Source organism: Pseudorasbora parva, chromosome 16 (assembly GCF_024679245.1).
Source record: "Pseudorasbora parva isolate DD20220531a chromosome 16, ASM2467924v1, whole genome shotgun sequence".
Lineage (NCBI taxonomy): Eukaryota > Metazoa > Chordata > Actinopteri > Cypriniformes > Gobionidae > Pseudorasbora > Pseudorasbora parva.
The window spans coordinates 13,070,604-13,098,438 of record NC_090187.1 but is presented as its reverse complement, the minus strand read 5'-3'; positions in this window follow the sequence as shown (position 1 = coordinate 13,098,438).

The following is a 27,835-nucleotide window of genomic DNA, read 5'->3' as shown; positions in this document are numbered from 1 at the left end:
TTAAACTATCATCCTGAATAAGGTTAGAATAGTCAATGAGGTCAAAAACAAGTCTAATATTATTAAATATATGGCGGCCTTTCATAAAACCTGATTGATTCTCATCAATAATGGAGTTCAGAATCGACTTGAAACGCTTTGAGAATATAAGGGCAAACAATTTAAAGTCGTTATTAAGAAGGCTGATTGGTCTCCAATTGTCTAAGAGAAGAGTGTCCTTTTTAGGTTTAGGAATTAAACAAATGACACCTTGCTTCATACTAGCTGTAAGCTCAGAGCAGTTTAAACTCTCTGTATACACTTCGAGAAGGAAAGGGGACAGAAGCTCAGAGTAAAACTTATAGAATTCAGATGTTATTCCGTCATTACCAGGTGACTTGTTATTTTTTAAATGAGAAATTGCTTCCTTAATCTCATCAACAGTAATTGGTGAGTCACAAAAGCTTTTTTCATCCTGATTAATAGAATTAACATGACCAAGGTGCTTACAAAAAGTATCTAAATCTTCTAGACTAAAATTAGATTTATACAAATTTGAATAAAAGTTAAAACAAAAACTGGAAATTTCTTTAGGGTTTTCTGAGACAGTCCCACCAATATTTAATTGACAAATAGAATTGTATTTAGCCCTATTCTTCTCAAGTTTAAAAAAATAAGATGACATCTGTTCCCCATATTCTAGCCATCTTTGCCTTGACCTAATGAAAGCACCCTGAGCTTTTAATTTATACAAATCATCTAGCTTAAATTGCAAGGCAACTAAATGTGCTTTCTGACTATCTGTCAAGTTTTCAGGTAAGATTTTGGTAATAGAGGAGATTTCACTAACTACTTTTATTTCTTCAAGACGTTTTGATTTAGCCAGAACAGAACTGAATTTTCTTAAATATTTCCCTATTTCAAATTTTAATAATTCCCAATTGATGCCAAATGAATTTTCTCGTTTAGCTTTATTCCAATAAAAAACAATAAGTCTTTCCAGCTCGGACTTAACATCATTATGCTTAAGTAATGAGCTGTTCATCTTCCAATAAGAAGTGCCCCTGTTACTAGCTTCAGGAGTTAGCAAAATTTTAATGTAAACAGCCTTATGGTCTGTTAACGGTGTTGCCGAGATATCAACAAAAATATTATCCTTGTCAAGATTCCTAGAGATTAACCAAAAATCTATTCGTGAAAGTCTAGACGAATTTTTATTGCTCCATGTGTACACTCTATCATTTATATTTTTAGCCCTCCATATATCTATAAGCTCAAACCTATTCATAAATGCTTTCAAAGCCAAGTTTGAATTTGATTGTCTACCAGGTGGCCACCTATCAAAGGATTCATTTAGGACAACATTAAAGTCCCCACCGATCAATACAAGGGCATTTGGAAATTTTGATTGCCAATAAACAAGCTTATCTTCCACAAGAAATAGTAACTGATCATTTTCAGGTCTAGAATTATACCCATAATAATTAACAACAATAAGATGCACATTATAACACTTTAGAATTAATAAAATAAAGTGACCATGCTCATCACAGTATGTGTGCAAAACATCACCTACAAAGTTATTTTTTAAACAAGAAACCCCTGCCGAATGCTCCGAACCATGAGCAAACCATATTTCGCTACCCCACTGCGATTTCCAAAAATTCCTATCATTATCTTTAGAATGAGACTCTTGAAAAAATACAAAGTCAGAACCAAACTGTCTGGTAAACAAAAACAAAGCCTTGCGTTTAACAGCATCTCTTAGACCCCTGGCATTCAAGGACACAACAGAAAAAGACATTTAAAAGAACTCAAAAACACTATTAACCTGCTTTAATTATAATTAAAATAATAGAATGTTGAAAAAAGGTCGCACAATCGGAAAGTGCTGAAAAGGGTTAGACATACCAGCAGCACCTTTTACCTCAAAATGTGCAAAAAGAGCAAATACAAAACACCCAGTCTCTGAAAGCATGTCAACATCTGTGTCTGAAAAATATATCAGACACAATCAAACAGTCAAAGGAAAATGTGGCTACATCAGATATGAAGATGGGAACATCTTATGTAGAGAGAATTTCCCCCTGCCCTTGAATGAAAGCTCTTCCTCCGACGTAGTATGCCGTCTTCCCCTCTGCGCGCGCCTTTTGAATCTCTGGCCACAGCTTCCTTCTCCTTTCACGATCGCCAGCCGAAAAGTCCTCCATGAAACGTAGACCATTGTCCTTCAAATAAGAAGAATTCTTCGCGGCTTTCCAGACAGCGTCTCTGTAAGAGCGAACGGAAAACTGCATGATGGTCACCCTGGGTCTTTCCGCGCCACCTTGTTGAATCTTCCCGAGACGATGGACCACGTCAATAACTTCTGGAAGTTTATCCTTTGCACTAGGAAGAACATTTTGGCAGATTCTGACCACTTCAAGGCGAATGTTTTCGTTCGCACTTTCTGGAATCCCGCCAATCCTCAGATTACGCCTCCTCAGATAAGTCTCCATGTCATCCATCCTTCGCTGCATCTGTGCAACGGGCCGTTCAACATCATCCATACGACGTTCAAGACTTGTTACCTTCTCAGCGACGGCCTTCAGTTCAGCGGACATGTCAGAGATCTTTTTTTCGATTCCATCTGAGCGGCAGTTAATCAGCTGTGTTATACCCAACAGCTGCGACGAGATGTCAGCGCGGACCTCATCACTTGCTCTTTTCTTTGTGCTCGGGGATTTACTCGGGGTGATAGGCAATGCAGGAAACTCTTCTTCAGCTAAACTGAACATATCTTCCTCGCTCACACCAGAAACAACATAATCATGACCACCGCTGGCTAGCAAGCATGTGTTAACATCTGTAGTCTTATCAGCAACCGAAGAGTAATTAGAAAGACCACGCTTACGTCCCATGGTAGCGCAATACAGAGGAAAACTTAAAGTCAGAAACGTAACAAAGCTCCAAATAGAGTATTTAAACAACTAAAAAAAAACTTTTTGCACGGTCTAAGTACAGTTGGTGCAAGAGCTCGAACAAACACGTCTGATCAGGTAGCCATCTTGGACTCCCCCCCCCCCCCCCCCCCCAACTTTTACCAATCATTTCGGTCTCCTGCTAATAAGCGGCGTCATACATCAGCAAACTTTATATATCATATATCATTGCCTGTCAAAATTAACGTGTTAACGCAAATTAATTTTAAGGGCACTACATATATACATGTGTGTGTGTGTATATATATATATATATATATATATATATATATACACATATTATACATTGACATTAACTTTTTTGCTCACCGGCCACCGTGGCTAGTGGTTTTCCAAAGTTACTAGCCACTCAGCATTTTCACTGGCCACAATTTTGCTGTTTGGAAATTACATTGTATATGTTTAAAGTTGACTTTGGCATATATAAATTACTTGATTTTGAATCATTTTACTTTATTTAGAAGATTTAAAACCCTTTCAAACTTTCAAATGCAGAATGACCCCCCAAATCTTGTATATCAGCTGGGATGTGCAGGTGGGCAAGGGGTGGGCAATATAATAGATTATAATAGAATATAATAGGCTAATATGAGAAAGGTAATATGACAGGCTTTGAGTTATTTTAGTTAGGATATATATATATATCTTTTAAAAAATACCCTAAGCAAATTACAAAAACAATAGTTATTAAAAATAAAATAAAAATTCCGATACTAATACGACACAATGTAATTTATTGAATGTAATTGTCATTGGATACGACTTTCATCGAAAAGAATGTAACAAAATGTGGGCGTGGTCTGTGTTGTGAAATGAAACCACATTAAAAATTCCCTTAAACTGCGTTTGAAACATACAGCAAAGCAGCGACAGAGGAAAACACAGAGCCTGATATTATGCAAACATTTACCAATAATGTGGAAAGCGTTTTAAATCTGTTCAGTGGAAAATCCGCTGTGACGAATCTGTCCTCGTCTAACATCTGCTGTAAATCTAGGTAAAACTAGCTGCGTGCACGCGCCCGTCCCCAGATAACATGATCCCCAGTTGATCCGTAATAATCCTGGACCTGTCCTGTAGACCCGTTCGCAATTTGGTGTTGGGGGAATTTCTCATTTGAACTGAGTTAGTGGGTCCCTAGACATGAAAAATCACAGAGGTGCTCGTCCGCCATAGTGCCACGAATGACGTAGTGGTCAAATCAAATATGGCCGCCATCGGATGACGATGAAAATCCAACATATTTGTTTCTGAATGTTTATACACATGTAATACCTCTATTTTGACTAATTATGGTATGTGGAATTCATTTCTGCTATTGATATGACCATATTGGGTGATTTTGACCTTAAAGGGGGGGTGAAACACTCAGTCAATCTCATGTCAGTCTTGAGTACCTATAGAGTAGTATTGCATCCTTCATATCTCCGAAAAGTCTTTAGTTTTATTATATTTATAAAAGAAATATGCGCTGTACCGAGTCTTTCCGGAAAAAAACGAGCGCCTGGAGGCGAATCATGTGGGCGGAGCTAAAGAATGACGAGTGCGGACAAAGCGTTGACGTCCTCAAGCGTGGAGAAACCCATCGCTATCTCAGCTAATAGATATATGATCCAGAATCAGATTCGGAGGCTGAAATAAATTAAACAGGAGAAAAATTAACAGCAGGATTTGTGTGTTTACTCGCAGTTTGATTCGGTTTATGGACTATTGTATGCGGCGACTAGACCTTAGCAGTAGCAAGCAAAACGGTTTTGCACGTCATACTAGTGTAACTTTATACAGAGAACAACAATGGAGTAACGTTAGCGCATTTGAATGACGAAGCACGCGATCGTGTCGTTTACTGATGTTTACTCACGCGACGATAGCCAACAGCATAGACATTTGAAGCAGTTTTACTCACCGGCTGCTTCCAAAGCAGGACCGAAGCTTTATCGTTGGGACCGCTCCGTCAAAAACACACTTCTTTGGTATGATTTGGTGAAGTCCTGACAGCAGTGAACGGTGGAGATCCACTTTGCGACGCGACTGAAGCGATGTTGTGAAGCTTCCCGTCATTTCTGCGTTCAAATCGGTTCAAATGCAGCACAGCCTTCCCAGAATGCTGTGCTGAAGCGTTGAAGTCGCTTGATGTCACTCATAGGAATAAAGTGGAGCGCGGCGTGGAGTGTTTATGGGCGTGCATTTCCTTTCTCGCTCTAGTCGCGCTCACCCTACCGGGAGAAGAGCCCGTACGGCCCATACAAGGACCTTCCGCTCTGTCCACGTCAAGCCGAGCCATACTCGAAAAAAACTCTCCGAAACTTGTGAGAAACCGAAAGAAGTATTTTTGACACAGAAATACTCCATCAAACGTCCAACATTAGTTTTTGAAACTTTGTCTATGTTTAGGATGGGAATCCAAGTCTTTAACAGTGTAAAAAGCTCAGTATGCATAAAACAGCATTTCACCCCCCCCCCCCCCCCAAAAAAATGGCATGGTCATAGTCATTTTCCTATTTTGAAGAATCTCAAAAGACATGTACATGCGAACTAACTAAATTTATAGTCTGCCCTTATACTGTGTATTGTGTATACAATCCTAGACAGAGTTCACAAAAAATAAGAGGACAAGATTTAACTTTTCTTGTATTTTACCAGGAGTATCAAAAGATACTTCTCACTTCATCTCACTATTGAACATCGCACCAATTGATCAACAGTGAGCATGCTATCATCTTGATGCGTCACTGACAAAGACAGTGGTTAAAGGACATATTCTGACTGGAGATGACTGTATGAGCAACATGGGGACTAATCATGCTGCTATGGCTTCTGACCCAGTGCAATACTTAGCCAACTTTGAAGAGGCAGACACCTTGACAGAGCAAGATGCAGCTAAGACATTTGATGATTTCCGGATAGAAATCTACACCAGAGGAAGTTCTGGAATTGATGCTCTCCCTTCCACAAGTAGTGGGATCAGAGGCCACATCCAACGAGGGGCTTTTCTGGTTCATACGACATGCCACTTGCTTGCAACTTTGGCACACCCCTGCCATCAAAATGTCTGAAGCCCATACCACCAAGTCTGCTCACAGTAAAGCCTCTTTCACACTGCGATTCTGGCAAATACACGGATAATGCGACCCGGCATTTGTTCCCGGGCCGCTAGATTTGGTCCATTCACACTGTCAGCGAAATACCGTAATATGTGCGCTTTCACACACAATGCTTAACGGTCCCGGGTCGAGTTGACACGTGACATCCTGATGTGACGTATAACGGCGAGCGATCTCAGCTTCAGCGCGGATAGTAAGGAGCTCCGTGGTCTCGACTTGTGTCCAGTTTGCGCACATTTCTGCTTGTTTAATTTTAGTTTCTTTTGTATACGAACACTCTCTGCGTTTAAAACACAGACGGGCTCTTCTGGCACTGCAGGGTTGTGTTATTGAAAAAACAAGCTCTAGGAGTCGCACGATAACTACGTACACGTTGCGGCATTAGTTTCGGCTTTTGTTCACACAGCGCTCGTCCCGGGTCAAATCCCGCAATATTACTAGGTCCCCGACCCAGGTCGAATTCGATAATCAATTCCGGGACGTGGTTGCTTTCACACAGAAGGCGACCCGGCAATGTTCCGGGAATATTGCGGGTCCGACGTGCAGTGTGAAAGGGGCTTAAGTAAGTGTGCAGGCAAGTGTGACAATCGCCGATGTGGCTTTTGTGCTGCTGAAGTTCATGCACCATATTCTGCCATGGAAAAATCATCCTGTAAAAACCCATCCCACTAACATGCATGAACACATACAGTACACTTTGAGAGAAATCAGACTATATGGTGCACTTTTAGTTCATTTGAAATGATGTAATTTGTATCAGTTTTATTGCTTCTTTAGCTTAGAAATCTAGACACACCCTAGCGGCAGCAAAGCTAATTTGCAGCCAGGGTAGTCTAGCAACTCTTCGTTGAATTGTGAGCTGTAAAAAAAAAAACTCTGGTCAGGCCAATCAAATTGTGTATAGAGTCGGTGGGCGGGCTTAATATAATGACGGCAGAGTTGCGGAGGTTCCGCGTGCTACTTGTAAACAAAGAAGCTGGCAAACAGCGTTCTTTCAAATTGGCTTTGGCCGCGACTCTGGAAGACTCAGAGATAAGCTTTTCTTTGAGAAAAGAACGGTACTGAAATCATTCTTAAGAAAGGAAGATGTGTTCGGAGTTTTGCCGACCGGATACAGTGAAAGTTTAATCTATCAACTAGTTCCACTTCGCCTTCTTCGTTGCTCTGGTTGGTTGTAGCTCTATCCTATCGCGTGCAGAGTGAATTTGAAAGACAACCGTTTATCCCGCCTCTCAGATTGAGCCCTGTCAATGGGAAGTTCCCAGGCCCAACATCTTGTCAGGCTATTACTACATAGTTTTATTTGCACCCAATTGTTTTATTTTATATCATTGTACTAACACCCAATTAAACTAAAACTTCAAAGAGGATGTTTATAATTGTTACATTTCTTCTCTTTATGTCTTGTTATAATTAAAACAAATAATTGAAGGAAACAATAAGTGACTATAAAGAAAAAATATTTTTTTATAAAAAAATATGTTGACCTTGATATTTCAATGACAAGATGATCCTTAATGTTAAAAAAATATTAGCAATGAATGTTAAATGTCAGATTTAGTAGAATTAAACTTATTGCATCTGGCTTTTATTCCTAATAATGGCCAAGTTATGGCCAAGGTCTTCTGAATAGGAAAATTACCTTGACCATGCCTGTTAAAGGTCAAAATTCAACCATTATGGTCATAACAATATCAGAAATTAATTCCACATACAATAGGAAGTCTAAATGGAGGTATTACATGTGTATATACATTCAGAAACATAGAAGTTGGATTTTCATCATCATCCATCGGCGGCCATATTTGATTTGACCACTACGTCATTCGTGGCACTATGGCGGACGAGCACCTCTGTGATTTTTCATGTCTAGGGACCCACTAACTCAGTTCAAATGAGAAATTCCCCCAACACCAAATTGCGAACGGGTCTACAGGACAGGTACTGGATTATAACACCGGCGGGAATAAACAGCTGAATGCAATCCGTGGGCTATCTCGTCAGCTTGCTCAGTTTGCTGCCGATTTTAACGAGCAGTTAACTTTAGTAATCTCCAGGTTGCTGTCCATAGATGATAGGTTGCTTGCTTTGGAGTCGAAAAACTGTGTGGAAGATACTAACTTTAAGAAGAGAAGACGAGTGCCTAAGAGAAGACCAGTCCTAAGATTGCGGTAAGACTGTTATCTAAGCTAAAGTAACCTAAAGCAAAGCTTTTTAAGTAGCACAAGCTGAAATTAGCCTTGTAAAAGAACAAATGTAAGTTGCTTTATAAAAGTGTTTTCTTTTTCTGGTCATTTTACAGGAAGCAGTACGCCGTCTTCACAACTTCGTCATAACACTCATTTAATTGTTTTCCAGCTGCATGTAAGACAGAGACAGTAGCTTCAGGTACAAACATCCAGTTCTTGCATCGCACGCAGAATCTGTGAAGAGTTCAGCTCGGAGTCGATTGAGAAGAAAGAGGGTAAGATTTATTAGATTAGATCCGTTTTTGGTCAGTGTGACTATTTTTCAGGTGCATTTTACGCAGTACATCGCGCAATACTGATTATCTTTATTGTTTGTTTTTACAGCTGCTACAAGCAAGAAAGAGTGTGTTAGCTAAGGATGAGGTGGGCCTTTGGAAGTGCGCTACCATAGACCTGATGTCTGATGAGGAAGACGGCATCGTTCGCGCGTTGTCTGGATGGACTGTTCGACCAGCCAGGAGCTCGCCGAGCTCTGTGCCACGCTGCAATCGAGATTAGAGGCGATTCCAAAGAACAGGGCAACGCACGACAGACGTCTGAAAAATGGACTTAAATCAGACAGAATGGCGCTAGTTACCTACAGCTCTGAAGCGGAAAACAGAGACTTCATGGTGCTGTAGGATTTTGGGCTTCTCGTGAGCTTCCTATTGTTGTGTGGGCAGATCTCAAACGTTGTGTGTTTGTTTGTTCTAATAAAGCTCTTTCTTTGAATAAACTGCACGTCCCTGTATTTTCCTTTCCTCAATAAATGAATGTCCTTGATGGTTATAATAGCGTAATCCATAGGATAACAATGACATGAATATAAAACATAATAGCATATCACATGAATATGAATATATACAATTAAAAAATAATATGCAAATCATAATTTTATATATATTTGTGTAAAATTATTATTATTTGGGGGTTTAAATTTATTAATTTATTACCCAGGTTGACCAATAGTAACAGATCTGCCAACCAATCACGAGTGATATTTCTTGTTTCAGTGTAGTAGTTTCAACCAATACTGAATGAGGAAATTCAAGCCGTTCCGGCAAGGCGCCGCCCAGAGCTGCTATTCATATTCTAATTAGAGCCATTAGCGCCGGCGCCAGCATGCCTCCGCAAGCTCCACATACGTCATGGTTCGTTTCCGTCAATATGTGGCACAGACGAACGCGACGTTCACAGGCTGTAAACTGACGTTAATTGTCGAAAATCAGGGAGATTTCCGGCCGTTTACGGGGACGAAAATCCCACTTTTCATGCAGTGCTGTGAAAGTGAACCTTAATGTAAAGTGAACATGTGTGAATCATGTATTTACTTATTATTAATGGTAAATGGTAAATGGACTGTTTTTTTATAGAGCTTTTAACAGACCCTATGGCCATCCAAAGCACTTTACATTTTGCCTCCCATTCACCCATTCATACACCGACGGCAATGTCAGCCATGTAAGGTGCCATCCAGCTTGTGAATGGCCTTACTAGCCTGCATACCTCTTATTTGCCTTGCAAGAAGCTTTTTTGCCGTATGTCCCAATTCAAACTCTTTCTATTTGAGCTTAATTAACAAGTTAGAACCCCGATTGCTCAAAATAGAGTTATAAACATAGAATAGCATTAACCTTAGCATTATGGTTTGTTCTAAAGACTGAAGTATGGATTCTCCGATATAGAAAAAAAATACCAGAATGGTACTTTATTAACACATCCTAAAATAATTAATAAGCTTTTTGTTGAATTCTATAACCATCTTTATTCTTCCAGCTGTTCTGAGTTGAACGTTACAGGGCAGCAATTTCTTGATGTGGTGGACTTTCCAGTTAACTCTCAGTGAATTTTTGGAGGTAATTAACTCCTTCTCTAATGGGAAAGCCACAGGCCCTGATGGGTTCAGTGCAAAATTTTATAAGGCAAATGCTAATGTAATCGCACCTTTGCTGCTCAGAATAGTAAATTGGTTCAATGAAAAAAAAAAAAAATTCCTGACTCTTTGTATGAGGCTCATATATGCCTATCAAAGAAAAAAAAGAAAAAGATGGTGAGAAACCCTCACGTTACAGACCAATAAGTCTTCTCAATTGTGATTTAAAGGTGATTGCTAATATGTTGGCTACCTGTCTGAATAAACATGTGAGTTCGATAATTCATCCAGAACAAACAGGTTTTGTGCAAGAAGTTTTTTTCATTTACGTCACTAAATATTTTATACAATAATCAGAGTAAGGACTCTAATCAGCTGTCCTTTCTCTAGATGCTGAAAAGTCCTTCGACTTAATTGAATGGAGTGCTTTTTTTTTTTGTATGGTTTGGCTTGGTGAGAATTTCAAACTATTGATGAAAATGCTTTGTTCTTCCCCTAAATCTGCAATACTTTTTAATTATGATATGTCTGCTTTCTTTTCTCTTCAGCACGGTACACAACATGGCTGTTGTTTAAGCCCATTGTTATTTGATTAAGCTTTAGAATCACTCACCATTCATCTTCATAATCATTTTGAGATTAGGGGTATCATGTGGTCATACTGAGGTCAAGCTGTCCTTTTATGCAGACAATCTATTGTAATATATGTGTGATCCTTCTAAGTTGCCATCTTGAATATAATTACTTTTGAGGTTTTTTTTGGTAATTCTGTGAATTAGTTTAAATTGTTCAATTCAAAAGATTAAATTAGATGAATCCTAAAATCTGGAATATGATTTGATTCAACAGTTCCAGAAAAATCTGTCTAAGAAAAGACAGGTGATCCATGATTCGGGTCGCCAATGTCACGTGATTTCAGCAGTTTGGCAGTTTGACACGCGATCCAAACTGCTGAAATTACGTGACATTGGCGATCCGAATCATTGATCGATTCACTGATTCATGACCGTTTGAATCTTTATTGGAGGAACAAAGAAGAGAAGACAATGCTGAATAAAATCGTAGTTTTTGTTATTTTAGGAGCAAAATTTATTTTCGATGCTTCAAGAGATTTTAATTAACCAACTGATGTCACATATGGACTACTTTGATGATGTTTTATTAGCTTTCAGGACATGGACAGTTAAGTGTGCATAGACTGCATATGCTTTGGGACTAAAATATTTAATATCTTAAACTGTGTTCTGAAGATGAACGGAGGTCTTACGGGTGAGGAACAACATTAGGGTGAGTCATTAATGACATAAATTAAATTTTTGGGTGAACTAACTCTTTAAATACAGTTACACGAATAGTTGAACGATCAAGTATGGTGACACAAAATAAAACGTGGCGCTTTTCTAAGCGGATTAAAAAGGAGGACTATAATGTATGGCGGAATAGCACTTCTGAGAGTACTTTGACTCGGCGCAGTAAAAAGTCCCGCCTGAAACATCCTCTCTCACATCTCCCCCTCCCTCTCTCATTTCTGTCAATAGGTTGGAGGGGGAGATAATTCATGGGAAATTTGGTTCTTTTCCGCGAACCATTTCTTTCAGACAATTCGTTTCAATGATCCGGTTAAAAAAAAAAAAACGGATCACCGGTTATTTTACGTCTTTACGTAATGACGTCATTTCTAATAATTATTATTGACATCATCATCATCTTGAATACATTTTTTCATTTATGTATAGCAAAAGCACTCAATACAGCCACTGTCGTGCAAACACTGATGTTTTACACGGATTAAAAAAACTTATTACACAGCTCTGTGAAATACTTGATTCTGATTGGTCAATCACGCATTCCAGCGGTATGTTATTTCCAGATAACACCCGCTCATACGGGTACTCTGAGTTATCTTGACCGGTACTACTTCTATGCTTAACGCTGGCGCCATCTTGTGGCTTAAACAGCCGTGGGTTACAATGGAAGACTTCAAGGCAGGTTTCCTTTATAATGTTTTTAATATAGATATTTTTCTTACACAAACACATCGATTCGAATCAGAAGGCTCTATTAACCCATCGGAGTTGTGTGGAGCACGTTATTTGACGGACAGCTGCATTTTTTATGGACTTCAAACACAACTACTGCATGGATTAATGTTAGCCTGGACTTTTTAAATATAACTGATTGTATTTGTCTGAAAGAAGAATGTCATATACACCTATAATGACTTGAGGGTGAGTAAATCATAGGCTTGGTTTCCTTATTGGGTGAACTAACCCTTTCAGCATTCATTTTCAACATTTAGAAAGGGCATATGGCAAATCTTCAGCAATAAATAAAGGCTTAAAGCAGGTTGGAACTGTTTTTCTTCGCGGAAGCTTTGCGTAAGAGCTAATAAAATATTTAATCTCAAGACAATATTTTGTGTCTAATAATTATTTATTTGAGACTAGTAGCCGTGTAATAAGTGTTTACTAGTCTCAAATAAATTATACTTACTTACATTAACATAAGATAAACTTACACAAATCCTCATTTCACCCGTGCTCATGTATTATCAGCATCAGTTTTCCTAGAGAAACAGCATCAGCTGTCCCACTCCGAGAGAAACAGTTTGGTTCATGATGACGCTATCACACATGCTCAATATCTCAGCTCATCAGTTCTCAGAATCGGATATATCTGAAAGATTGAACGTGTCCGATAGAAACGGTTCTTGATTCTGTACTGGTGATCCGAAAGATCGACCGGCAAGTGATATTTTTTTCCCGGGATGGTAGGGGAGGTACCGCCTCTTTCGTCTATGATTGGCTATAAGGGCTCTCCTCCGATTGGTTATACACATTCATGGCAGGCTGATAACTAGCCTGTTTAGTCTGTTTTGATCGTCTTTACAACAGAAGTGAACAAAGTCAATCCAACATAGCCTACACACACATGTTTTTTGTGACATATGGGGACATTCCTAGGGCGTATAGATTTTTATACTGTAAAAAACGTATTTTCTATCCCCTTACACTGCCCCTGCTCCTAAACCTACCCATCACACACACAAACACACACACACACACACACACACACACACACACATCACAGAAAACATTATGCATTTTTACTTTCTAAAAAAAACTCATCCTGTATGATGTATAAGCATTTTGAAAAGTGGGGACATGGAATGTTCTCATATTTAACCCTCTCCTTCATACCTGTCATACCCATGTCATTATACACATTTGTGTCCTTAAAACATGCCCCCCCCCCCCCCACACACACACACACACACACACACACAAACAAACACACACACACAACAATTACTAGTATGTTTAACATGCACTAAAATAGTCTATTACTAGCAAGTTTATGCAATGTTAGGTTCACAATAAATAAAATCTGTCATATTTGAATCATACTGTGGTGCCTCTTCTATGAAATTGGTCTCTGCTATGACATTGGCTATGGAATTGTGAACTTGAAATATAAATCTGAAGACACGGACATATAGCGCTTTTTTTTTTGTATGTTGGATTGACTTTGTTTACTTCTGTTGTAAAGACGATCAAAACAGACTAGCTGACAGCCTGCCATGAACGTGAGATATTTTACCAATCGGAGGAGAGCCCTTCTAGCCAATCATAGATGAAAAAGGCGGTACCTTCCCCTACAATCCTGGGGAAAAAAAATGTGCGACCCGCAATCGGTCCTGACTCGAGAACCGCTGTAGCAGTGTATGTGTGCTGAGCTGCTGCAAGCTGAATATGTAGTCTATATCAACTTACTGTTTTGATTACATTTTAAAATTTGTATCGATTTAGAAATTAAATAAGAAAAAAAGCTGTTCCTGAATATATCATGCATTATTGATAAAACAAATAAATGTTTAATTTGACCGTTTTACAATCCATTATTTACAAACTTTACAATAATACAGTGATAAGACAGCTTTGTTATGATGTTTTTCAAACGTGATTCGTTTTATACACTTAAAACCTGCATTTCGTTCCTCTGAACAAATAACACGCATGCGCAGCTCATCGGCTCATTGGTTCTCAGTATCGAACGTGTACGACAGTTTTCGATTCTGTACTGCTGATCCGAGGATCCAAGAACCGCTACATTAGGTTACACGCGCATGCTCAGTATCAGCTGCTCATGTGCTCTCATCAGTTCTCTGAGCAAAACATGTCTCAGTTCAGCTAACGGTTGGAGTTACAACCTCTACTTCAAGATATTGGTTTATTTCTACTCGGAGAGACTGTCACTCATGTCAGAAAGTTATAACTATAGTAACTGTTGGGATCAGCGCTGATTTGAAACGTGAACCATTTGATTCAGTCCGATTTGGTGAACTGGTTCGACCGGTTCACTATAAAGATCCGGTTAAAAAGAATGATTCGTTCACGAACTGGACATCACTAGGAGAGATGTGAGGGAGTATGTTTCAGCCGGGACAGCCAGGATCTATGTTTGGTACCATAGTGAATGAACTGGGCTTAGTGGGCTAAGCTAAATGCTATCAGAATGTCACCGCAAGTCAGAGCGATTAAGTGCACGCACTGAGATGAGAGAGGTATGTATCAACTTGTCTTAGTTAAGGGAATAATATAGTTTAATATGAAAAAGCCGTGAAGTATCCCTTTTAAGATGACAAGGGCAACTTGTTATGTTTAATTGTTGCAGCTTTCTGAATGCCTGGCTAAGCAGGACATGACATCTTGTAAAGTTGCATGTACTGTAACCCCCAAAATAAAACATAATATACACTTGGAGTGCCGAGCTGTACTGAAATGTAATGAAAAGCAGCTCTTTAACCTCTTGGTGTAAAAAAAAAAAAAAATTAAAATTGCTGCAAAAAAATTGAAAAGTGCTGAGTCTTGCACTTTTAACATTAAAACTGCTTTCAGTGGTCTATTTTCAGCTGAACCACCAGCTTTTATTGGTTCCCAGGATGACACAGGCTTATTGTGTGTGTTGTACTCCTGTCTCGAGTAGTTGAGCAGTTCATAATTAGATGTTGGCTAAGAATTAGAGGACAGGTGTGGTCTTTGTCAGCACTGTTAAATATTTAGTTTTCTATTACAATTATTCCTCTTTTTATGCAGACAGTGTTAGAGAACAGTCATCTCATGCCATATGAATTATTTAAAGATAATGATTTATGCTATTTGAAATAAGCATTGACATGGTTTAGTTTGCATTGAACTAAATGTCGTATATTAAACAAGTAACTGCATCAGAAATGACAGGAAAAGTTCAAAGTTGAAATTATTCTCCCTCATGTTATTCCAAACCTGTATGCTGTTATTCGTGAATATATATTAAGCATGTGGTAATCAGGCTGAAACCAGGCTCAATATTATCACATATCATTTGAGCCCAGTAAGGCATTATGGGTCATTTCACATAGGGCGTTAAATAAAACAGATCACAGGAATCCTAATACATGTTATTCAAAGATGAACTATAGTAAACTTCACAAGCTTCATGTCTACGATAATATCATGATTGTTGTTTTAATGATGTGCAATCTGATAATATAAATTATATCTCTCACTTGCCAAAGGTATACCAACACAATAACACACTCAGCAAAATATTGTCTAGTTATCATTATTGAGAAAATCCCGGAAAATATTGATATAAAAATTGTTGTCAATATTGCACACCCCTACTGAAGTACATCATATTATCTTACGAAGTTCATAGTGTGAGATGCAACAGGCAACAGGCAAAAGTGTCCACACATCTGACGCATATTTACATAGACTGTCCTTATTTGCCCTGGTAAACCACATTTTGAACATCTCCAGATATGATCCAAGTTTGGTTCAGATCTCACACTGAGAACCTAAACACTAAAAGGAATTCGAAAAAAAGAAGAAAAAAAAAGTCAAACTTCTGGACATTCTTGATATTTCTGCAAGGAACATGAACACATTAACATGTTATCTTTAAATGGTGTTAAATAGCCGTAGATATTTAACCTCTGAAAAGTAGGGGAACATTTTCAATGACTTTGTTTCAGGGTGTTATTTATTTATTTATTTACCGTATTTCCTCAAATAAAAGCCTGTAGTCAATTGAACGCTGGGCCTCTGATAGTGGCCGGGGGCGTGGTCAGCACGAACAAATAAAGGCCGGTCTCAATGAGTGGATAATGGGGGAAAATGAGTGGATAATCTCCTAAATGTCGTTAATTTAATACGAAACCATCCTGATGCCACGCGCCCCGATGCGAGTCATGCCAGTGCAACACACACTAATCCTGGTCTCTTCTATAGTTAACCTAAAAACTTTACAGGGATTGCTTTGTAAATTAAATTGAGAATATAACGGATGCATGTGCCATTTTAAATAGGCTACTGTAGTCTATGAGAGATGCGACGTCTGTGAAATGCCGTGTCAGGCAGGCTACAAATATCGATCTTCACAATGCGTCTCAATCTGCTCCGTCAGTAGTCAGGGCACTGATCAGGGAGATCAGCCCATTGACTTACCTGTATGTCCTGATCAGTGCCCTGACTACTGAACTAGGGAGCTGATTAAGACGCACCTAATATTAGCCTCTCGTCTCTTTTATGTCTTAAGGATGTCGCACCCAAGCCTCGAAGATCAGCTCCACGCAGCGCCACGTCTCAAGCCTTGTTTATACTTTTGCCTGGCTCCGTGACGCAAGCCTCCGCTGGCTGTGCGCGCTCCTCCTTTAAACTTAACGCGCTCGCCATTGTGCTATTCTTTGAAACGACAGAGAGCAATTCAGAGTAATTGTTCTATAAACCAACGCGTCGAGAAAAAGTGTTATTTATTTTAGTACATTTCACCAAAAACCACACCACAAAAGAATCGTGTAAAACTCAGTAAACCTTGGCTTGATATTATTACTTGTGACATGAGAACAAAATATGCACTAAATTAACGATCTCTTAAATATTTCCTAATTTCACTAAACTTTAATGTCGTGATTTATTTATTTATTTGCTTAAACCTGGATCTTTATTTAAAATGGCTTATTTCTGCTTTTGTAGGCTCATTGTAACGGATTCACAGAGGCAGGATTCAATTGCAAGTAACTCAGTTTATTGCCAGAAGTGTCACAGAAGCCAAAACTCAGAACACAGAAGAAGTCCGGATAAGAAGGAGCAGTGAGAGAGACTCTGTTGGCGACACGGGCAGGCTGTGAGCAGCAGTGACTCGGGAGCGCGGTTGAGGTAATCCGGGAAGGGATCCAGCGTTTCACGGAAGGGGGAAACGATAACCAACACGGAGACACAAGGGGAACATCCAACAACGCTCTGACAAAGACAAGAGAGAAACAGAGAGACTAAATAGGGTGAAGGTGATGAGTTGCAGCTGGTGCAGGTGATCAGCCACAGGTGCGTGATGAGCCAATCCCAGGCTCCGCCCTCACCTACATTCAACACGCACCCAAGAGTGAGACAGGGAATCCATGAACCGTGACAGTACCCCTCCCCCTAGGAGCGTCCCCTGACGCTCCCAGCCGACCTTACCTGTTGATTGTAATCATCAATAAGGGAGTGATCCAGAATGTCCCTAGCAGGAACCCAACTTCTCTCCTCCGGACCGTAACCTTCCCAGTCCACCAAGTACTGGAAACCGCGTCCCCTCCGTCTAGAATCCAGAATGCGATTAACCGAATAAGTTGGTTCCCCATCTACGAGTCGCGGCGGTGGGGGAACCGGGACTGGCGGATTAAGGTGGGAGTGAAAAACAGGTTTGATTTTGGATACATGGAAGGCGGGATGAATCCTCCTGTACGCCGGAGGGAGTTTGAGGCGGACTGTCACCGGACTAATGATCTTGGTGACAGTGAACGGGCCGATAAATTTGGGAGCAAGTTTATTAGATACGGAGCGGAGAGGAATGTTCTTGGTAGAAAGCCACACTTTTTGACCGACGACGTAAACGGGAGGCTTAGACCGGTGGCGATCGGCTTTAGCCTTGGTGCGCGCTCCCACCTGGAGCAGAGTCTCACGGGCTCTGGTCCATGTGCGATGACACCTCTGGATAAAGGCGTGAACAGAGGGGACCGCGACCTCGGAATCCAGACTAGGAAAAATAGGTGGCTGGTAACCTACACTACACTCAAATGGCGAAAGGCCCGTAGATGACACTGGTAAAGAGTTATGAGCGTACTCAACCATAGAGAGTTGCTGGCTCCAGGATGAAGGATTCTTGGATACCAAACATCGCAACACTCTTTCCAGATCCTGATTGGCTCTCTCGGTCTGACCGTTGCTTTGGGGGTGATAACCCGAAGACAGACTAACCGTGGCTCCTAGTAATTTACAAAACTCCTGCCAAAATTTGGACACAAATTGGGAACCTCTGTCGGAGACCACGTCCATCGGGAGGCCATGTAACCGAAAGACGTGGTCTACTACAGATACCGCTGTCTCCTTGGCTGAGGGTAATTTGGGCAAGGGAATGAAATGTGCTGCCTTCGAGAATCGGTCCACGACGGTCAAAACGACCGTCTTGCCCTGGGAGGGCGGGAGGGCGGTAACAAAATCTAGAGCGATGTGGGACCAGGGTCTCGAAGGAACAGACAGCGGCTGAAGTAACCCCTGGGGAGGTTGGTTAGATGTCTTACCAACCGCACAGACCGAGCAAGCCAAGACGAAACTGCGAATGTCGCGAGCCATAAGTGGCCACCAAAATCGTTGCTTTATTAAACTGCCAGTGCGGTTTACCCCTGGATGACAGGCAATGTTGGAGCAGTGACCCCATTTGAGGACCTCGGATCTTAACCCCTCCGGAACGAACAAACAACTCGGTGGGCCGCCGGGCGGGGGCGTTACCCCTTCTAAGGCCACTTTGACCTTCGATTCGATCTCCCATGTGAGTGTAGAGATAACTATCTTCTCTGGCAAAATACACTCGGGAGTAACCGGGCGTTCGGAAGCATCAAAAATACGAGATAAAGAGTCGGGTTTGATGTTTTTAGACCCGGGGCGGTACGAGAGAACAAAGTCAAAACGTCCGAAAAAAAGTGCCCACCGAGCCTGCCTGGAGTTGAGTCTTTTAGCAGATCTAATATATTCAAGGTTCTTATGATCCGTCCATACAATAAAAGGTACCCCCGACCCTTCAAGCCAATGACGCCACTCCTCCAACGCTAACTTGACGGCCAACAACTCTCTGTTACCAATGTCATAATTGCGTTCGGCAGGAGAAAGACGATGGGAGAAAAACGCGCACGGGTGCATCTTGTCATCTGAGGGAGAGCGCTGTGAAAGAACCGCTCCTACCCCCACCTCTGACGCGTCGACCTCTACCACGAACTGACGTGTGGGATCAGGGGCGACTAAGATGGGAGCCGAAACAAAGCGGCTTTTCAGTTTGGCGAATACAGCCTCGGCTGTATCGGACCACCTGAACGTCATTCGGGGAGAGGTCAAGGCAGTCAGAGGTGCGGCTAGTTGGCTGAAATTGCGAATAAAACGCCGATAGAAATTGGCGAACCCCAGAAACCTCTGTAGGGCCTTACGGGAATCTGGACTTGGCCAATCCATCACAGCCTTAACCTTGTCGGGATCCATGCGCATTCCCTCCGATGACACGATGTACCCTAAAAAAGGAACAGACTGTGCATGAAAAGCGCATTTCTCCGCCTTGACAAAAAGCCCATTCTCTAGCAACCTCTGAAGCACTCGTCTGACGTGTCGAACATGTTCCTGGAGAGACGAAGAAAAAATCAAAATGTCATCCAGGTAGACATATATGAATTGGTCGACCATGTCTCTCAACACATCATTGACGAGTGCCTGGAAAACCGCTGGGGAGTTGGAAAGGCCGAAAGGCATGACCAAGTATTCAAAATGCCCCCTGGGGGTGTTAAATGCGGTTTTCCATTCATCCCCCTCCCTGATGCGAACCAAATGATAAGCGTTACGTAAGTCCAACTTCGTGAAGACGGATGCTCCCTGTAACCTCTCGAAAGCTGAAGACATCAACGGCAAAGGATAGGTATTCTTTACCGTGATGTTATTCAGCCCTCGGTAATCAATGCAAGGTCGCAGAGAACCATCCTTCTTCCCCACGAAGAAGAACCCCGCCCCCGCTGGAGAAGAGGAAGGGCGGATGAATTTGGAGGCTAGAGAATCAGAAATATATTTCTCCATGGCCTCCCTCTCTGGAATAGAAAGAGAGTATAGTTTGCCCTTAGGCGGAGACTTACCTGGGAGTAAATCTATAGCACAGTCATAGGGACGATGCGGAGGGAGAGAAGCAGCTCGGGACTTACTGAACACTTCCTTCAGGTCGAGGTACTCCGGAGGCACGTTAGACAGATTCACCGTCTCACTCTGAAAAACAGAACGAGAAACAGACGAACAAGCAGACACCAAACAAGACTCATAACATTTATCACTCCACGCAGACACAGAGTTTTGTCCCCAGTCAACCCTTGGATTGTGTAACTCCAGCCAAGGGTGACCGAGGACAACGGGAGCCAAAGGGGAGTCCAGGATGAAAAATGAAATGCGTTCTGTGTGGTTGCCGGAAGTGATCAGTGTAAGTGGTTCAGTGGTGAATGAAATGTCAGGGAGAACTTGTCCGTTGAGTGCGTTGACAGAAATGGTGTTCTTGAGTGCAATGGTGGGTATGTTAAGTTTGTGAGCAAGGGCAGAGTCAATGAAGTTACCTTCCGCTCCCGAGTCGAGGAGGGCGAGGCTGGAATAATCCTGAGCTGCCCACAGCAATCTCACCGGGAGGAGAGTGGAGGATGAGGTCTTTTCCACGGAGATCCCGCCCGACAGTAGCCTTCCTTTTACCGCCGGGCGTGGTCTTTTACCGGGCAGGAGTCTAGCAGGTGTCCGTTCCCGCCGCAGTACAGGCAAAGACCACGGGATCTCCGTCTCGCCTTCTCCTCCCGGGAGAGCCGAGCTCGACCCACCTGCATGGGCTCCGGGTCGAAGGTGATGAGTTGCAGCTGGTGCAGGTGATCAGCCACAGGTGCGTGATGAGCCAATCCCAGGCTCCGCCCTCACCTACATTCAACACGCACCCAAGAGTGAGACAGGGAATCCATGAACCGTGACACTCATTCAGTAAATATAAGCAATATAACTACATACAGCTAATTTGTATGTGCAAACTGGGTGCCGGTGTGATGAGACATCATGCTCGGCTAGATTCACTGAGAACTCGTTCCTCTTCCGATGCGGAGCTGTGCGCGGAATTACAAAAAAATGTGTATTATTTTGTTGTATGGTGATATTTTTGCAAATGTTTCTTAAATAAATCAATGGTATTTGTCCACTGGAATGATCACTTTAAATTGAAAATTAATTTTGTTATTATTATTGCCATTATCAACATTAAATGTAAATAAACATCTCTTCTACGTGAAATTTCATTTACAACTGCTGTCCATGGGCAGATAGCACGTTAACTGAACCAGGTACAAAGTGCTGAAATTTATGAATAATTCGACAATCTACTGTATAATGTGTCTAATTTACATAGAAAGAAGATGTGTTTGCACTGAATATAATGTCACCTAATTTAATATTCAACAGTGCTATTTCAGCACTTTTAGCACTTTTATTAACCCTGCTATAATCAGCATTCTCAGACAAAGGAGTTCCCTTTTGTTCACTCCGAATTAAGTCAGTGACTGATGAATGGGTTCGAGTTCTAGAGCAAGAGCATCTCTTCACTCTTCAAGCCTGATACTGTGTAAAGTCAGTTCTTCAAAACGAGTGACTATCCAATCTGTGTTTGTGTGATCGCACGTTTCAGCAATCACACATTGCCTGCCTGCTGATCTGCACAGTGATCTGCAACAGTTAAAGTGTGTTTCCCTGGGTGCTTCAGCACTGCTGCAGAGTTTCCTCTAACAAACAATGCTTACAATGCTTGAAAAGGGCATGTCTTTTTCAATATATCTCACCCCTGTACTTGCGGGCGGTCTTTATCGTCTTCTGATGGGCACAATCACTGCCTGACATGTTTGGGCTTACAGCACGCTCAGGCAGCATTTGTGGATGAGTCCTGTTCCCTCTGCGGGAACATGATAATCGCGATGTTGTGGTCGAGACTCAATCACCTCCATCAAGGAGATAGAGTCCCCTCTGCCACACCGCAATCTACCACCTCCATGAGAGGTGGTACTTTGGCTGGTGGTCAGGGTGACTAAAGGGTCAAGGTGTACAGTAAAGCCCTCTTTCGGGACTGAAGCAGTGGGACCATCTGTTGACGCCCCACGTGTTATGTTCTGCGCTCCAGAAGATGACGAGATGTCGATCGCTGCATTATAGGTGGTATAGAGTCATCCAGAGATGAAGATTCAGCTGTGTTGCCACCTTCAATTGTGCCAGCATTCCCCGAGACTGACACAGAGCTGACAGCCATGCTATCTCGGGCAGCAGAGTGCATGTCTGGTCGGTCAGCCCTCTTATTAGGCTAGATGCCTCCATGTGCATGGTTCCCCCTCTAAGAAACCCTCACATGTGTATTTCCACTTTATGCCCTTTGTCACCCACGGGGTTGAAATACGTATTCCACCAGGGGCTGGATACCCCGGAGGGCTCCATATGCAGCCCAGATGTGGGTCATGTATATTCTTAAGTCTTCCTTGTAGGCAGGCATGGTATTGCATGTTTCCACGTGGAATATGCTTCACAGTGTACCTTGGTATTCCTGTGTTAAGTGAAGACTATGGAGCCAGATCAGCCTCATTTACAATACATTTACAAAACAAAATTCATAAATGCACAGCACAATTCAAATTTATAAAATAAGATTAGTAAATTGAAAACACAATTCATAAATGCACAAGTAAATCACACATTTTTGAAAGATGTGGCGTGTATTTATGGATCGTTGAATCTGCATTTGTGAATCGTCGCACGTGTGTGGACTGCTTTGAATTTATAGCTGTGTCCCAAAGTGAAGGGTACGCACTTCGAAGGCCATGCACTTCGAAGGCCAGGCCAAGCCACGCCTTCAAAGTGCACGAAGCGGCACGAAGGGCGAACCGAGGGACAGGGTTGCCAGGTCTGAATTATAAACCCCTCCAATTGTTATTCAAAAGTATCGCAATCACGGCCAGAATGGGCCAAAATATCCCAAAAGGCGGGTCGCGGGTGGTAGAAATATTGCTTAAGTAAAGACAATTTAACCTGTGGACTATAGGCTACAAACAACCCAAAGCAACAGTAGCCTAAATGCAGACCCATTCCAGACTTGGCAACACTGAACCAAGCGTCGTTCATGGCCTAGCAGGTTGTGACAACTGACAGCGGACGTTCGTGAGGAAATTTTAAAAAGAGAAATGGAGCATATATAATAATAATAATAATAATAATAATAATAATAATAATAATACTTATTTTATATATATATATATATATATATATATATATATATATATATATATATATATATATATATATATAATTTATTTTTTTTTTTATTTTTTTTTAAAGGTTTTTATTGGGTTTTGACATGCTTCAAAGCCTGCGACGATGGAAGACCGGACCATAAACATGTAAACCTGTAGCCGGTTAAATATTGTCAAATTGCAAATATTAGTTAACAGATTATTTCTTATGTTAAATGTAACTGTTACAATATATTTTAAACATGTATATATAACGTTTTTTTTTTTTTTAAGTAGGCCTAGGCTACTTATTTTTTTTCAACTTATCATAGATGCATCTACTTTTTATGACATGCCAGCCGTCGACCGACTCAGCCCCGCAAATGCGGACAGTGAAAATATGCCCTGCTCATCCCAGAAGATGATGTCCGGCTCAGGCCTTACCAGAGTCTCTATTGTGCATTATTCCCCATCCCGGTCCAGCTCCAGCTTCTCCCGCTCAGCGCAATGAAAGTGTAGAAAAGTGTTGTTTTTGATGTTAAACTTAAGTTCTATAAAGAGGCTAGTTGTAAAAAGCCTACTTTAGGTATACGCTTATGTAGGCTATAGACAAATTTATTTCATTTACACATTTTAAATTACCTGACAAGAAAATATATGTATAAACATTTATAAATGTATTTAATGTATAGCTACAAATTATAACGTGCATTACAAAAATAAACAATGTAGGATAGAACCACTTCCCTTTAATTTAGCCTATACGTTTGAAGTTAACGAAAATGAACAATAGACAGTAGGCCTAGTTTCTTTGTTTAATTTACAAAAAACTTGCATAAAACTTGCCTTAGCGAAATGGGTTGGCAGCTCTTCTGACAAGAAGCTGTCACTGTTGTTTTCACTTCAGGTAAGTTTAGTCCCTAAAATTACACAGAAAATACATACAACTGTTCCTGACACTTTCTTGCAAGCTTCTGCTGAATATTTACTTTATAGAAATTGTTTAGTGTCTTCGGGAAAAGTCTGTTAGCGTCTCAACCGTTAGGCTAAATATAAAAGGTAACGTTAGGCTAAGCCTTGAGCTATTATTTATGAAAGTTTGGGCTCTAAATCACATATTATCTGTAGATAAAAAGGTTTTGATAGTTTTGTAAATGTTTTGCTGGCAATGTGTCATGAATGGAAGTACCGTTAATCTAATTTTTTAACCTAAATTATTTCACTGTATTGTTAATCGGTGATGTCACTCACACAGAGCGTGAAAAGGGCTGAAACTATTTCAAACACGTTTTGATCTTTCATAGTGAAACAGTATTGACCACATATATCACCTTGCATCTGTAAAACCTAAACGGAAATTCTAGTATTTTAAGATATTATATATTGCATATCCTGTATATTATTCTTACTTTTTTCTGCATTTTCACCTATGCTCTAGTGCCTAGTTTATTTCTAATAAACCTGACATTGTATATACCACATATTGTTGTGTCTGTGACAAATTGTTTATGTTTCTATGTTTTTCCATGCTGATGGCTGTGCAGAGAACATCTAAGGTGCTATGAACCATTTGACTTGTAAGTAAAATCTCAAACATACATAGTTCCCTTTATCGAGGGAACTAGCACTGCATCATCGTAGATGACACTTCGGGGAACGCCACCCCCAGCATGACTACTAAAGCTTGAATGAAAAAAGGCCAATCCTGATTGGTGTTGCGTCATGACGTAGCGAGTGACGGCATACCTGGAAGGTACAAAGGGACGCTGGCACATAGCAGAGTTAGCTTTCTGCTCTTCAGCGTTAGCCCTCTGTGTTTGTCATCTATTTGGTGTTGTTTGTCCTGTAGGAAACAATATATTTAGAAAAATACGATGGCGAGCAAGCAATTTAGATGGTGTGTGCCTCCCTGTCCGCGTTTTATTTCAGGCATGGACACACACCAGTTCTGTTGGCAGTGCCTCGGTGTGCAGCACGCCCGGGCTGCTCTCGAGGGGGCGGCTTGCGGCGATTGTGAAAAACCAGCCTCGCAGCTCTGGGCCCACGGTTGCTGAGGCAGCGCAGCGCCGCAGATCGTGGGCGGGACTAGAGACTGTTGAGGCATCTTCCTCGTCCTCATCTGATGATTCAGAGATTCTCCCACCACGTGCGGTAAACCCGCGAAGTGGCTTTTTCCCGCGAGGGGGAGGATCCGGTGCTCAGGCTGTCTGATTCCAAGGAATTGATCGCCATGAGCATCGAGTCGCCACCCCACACGCCCACGCCCCCATCAGTCGCCACCCCACATGCCCGCTATGGAGGTGCTAGTGGAGGTTTTGACTCGCGCAGTGGCCAATCTAAATTTAGATTGGCCACAGGAAAAAGTGGACATCCAGCCACCAAATAAGTTTTTTCAAGCGTCGGGTTCAGCCTCCCCGCTGGGGTCTCCCTTTTTTCTCCGATCTGCACAACAAGTTGTGTAGATCGTGGGAAAAGCCCTTCTCAGCCCGCTTAACTACACCCCCAGTGCTAGATTTTGCTAATGTGCTGGGAGCAGCTGAGAGGGGCTATGTAGCCTTGCCACGGGTTGAAGAGGCGATCGCCGGCCACCTCTCACCCGAGACCTCTGCATCATTAAAGGCCCGGCGTTGCCCTCGAAGCCATGCCGTGAAACATCTAGGCTAGTTGGTAGGGCATATGGTGCGGCTGGTCATGCTGGTGGGTGTCTGCACACTGGCGGTTCTGCAGGCCTACCAAGCAGACCTACTAAAGGAGCTTGATGAAGGCAAGGGACTCTCTCCGGAGGACATTACGGAACTGAGAAAGGCAACAGATTTGTCTCTCCGTATCACTAAAGAGATGGCCCGCGCTATCGGCCGCTCTATGGCTGGTATGGTGTGTGCGGAGAGACATCTCTGGCTTAACCTGTCGGGGATCAGGGAGAGAGATAGACATATGGAAGGGAGAGATCCCCTGCTACTTCCGTTCCGTCTCGACTCTCCAGCAGGTAACATTATGTGAGATTGCCAGCATCCTTCCTTATATACCCACAAGGTGGGGCGGAGTTACGCTATGCAAATTCCACAGACCCATGGCATTTCATTGCCATTGGCTCATTTTCTTGAACTCCTAAAACTCGAAAATGATTGGAACCCCTATTCATCTGTCACTGACATAACGTCTCCATTCCCTCCACAGGGAATGAGGGTTACATATGTAACCGAGACGGTTACGGTTTAGTTTAAAACCGTAACCGAGACGGTTACGGTTTAGTTTAAAACACAGTATTATGTGACTTAAAGGGTTACTTCAGCGATTAGCATATGGCTTTGTATCAGTAGAAACCCTGGAGTATATTCAAATAAATGTGCTTTCCCCCCCATATCCCCCTGAGACAAGAGATTTATGCATTTTATTTCTGGATAAATTCTTCCTATGATGCAAAGTGACGATATTTGCATCATAGGAGGACTGTTTGGCCAAAGGCTAAAGACTATAGCCAGCAGAGGGAGCCATTTCTGCATGTTTTGAACCTGCGCATGGGGATGGGAGATCACACTCACAGCTCAGCTCGCAGCTACAGGCACTCATTTAAACAGAGCTATGGTGAGCAATGTAAGTCTTTTAACTTCTCAAATTAATTTATATGAAAGTTAAGCTTGCAAAGGCATGAACTGAAACGTACCAGATACTCGCGCAGTGACTCAGTCGTTATATTGAACAGACACGTTCAGTTTTTAATTGTAGCGTCTTCTCCAACTCAGTCACAGTAATCAAGTTGTTGGCTTTGGAAATGGCTTCACAGGGCAGCGAAGCATTCTGGGAATTGTAGTCTTTCATCCCCATGAGACAAAAATACATTTTCTGTCTTTTCTCAGTCTAGAAGGCACCAAATTCAAAAATAATTTCACATTTCTACTGCATTGATGACCCAGATTAAAAACAGATTCATCTTCCCAGGCTGAAGTACCCCTTTAAGCTTTATATCTTGTTGACAATTGCTGATTTGTTGCAAATGGTAATTAACAAAAAATTATTGTGCAGACACAGGTGTTTAAGGTTTTCTCTGTAAATATGAATTTTGTGGCCTATTTAAAAATTACTTGCCTGGAATTCGAAAACAGTCAGAAGCCCATTAAATGCATAATGTATCTTTTTTTTTTTTTAAATTTAAAGCCATTGGAGACATTCTGCTGTACTGCTGATTATTCACAGAGTTATCATGAACGTAGATACTGTAGAGTTGCATTATTTGTTTAATTAACATTGACTAATAATAATGACTAATATCTTGATTGTGATATCAATGATTTCAACAAGGGATACTCTACTGTTTCTTTTGTTTTCATATT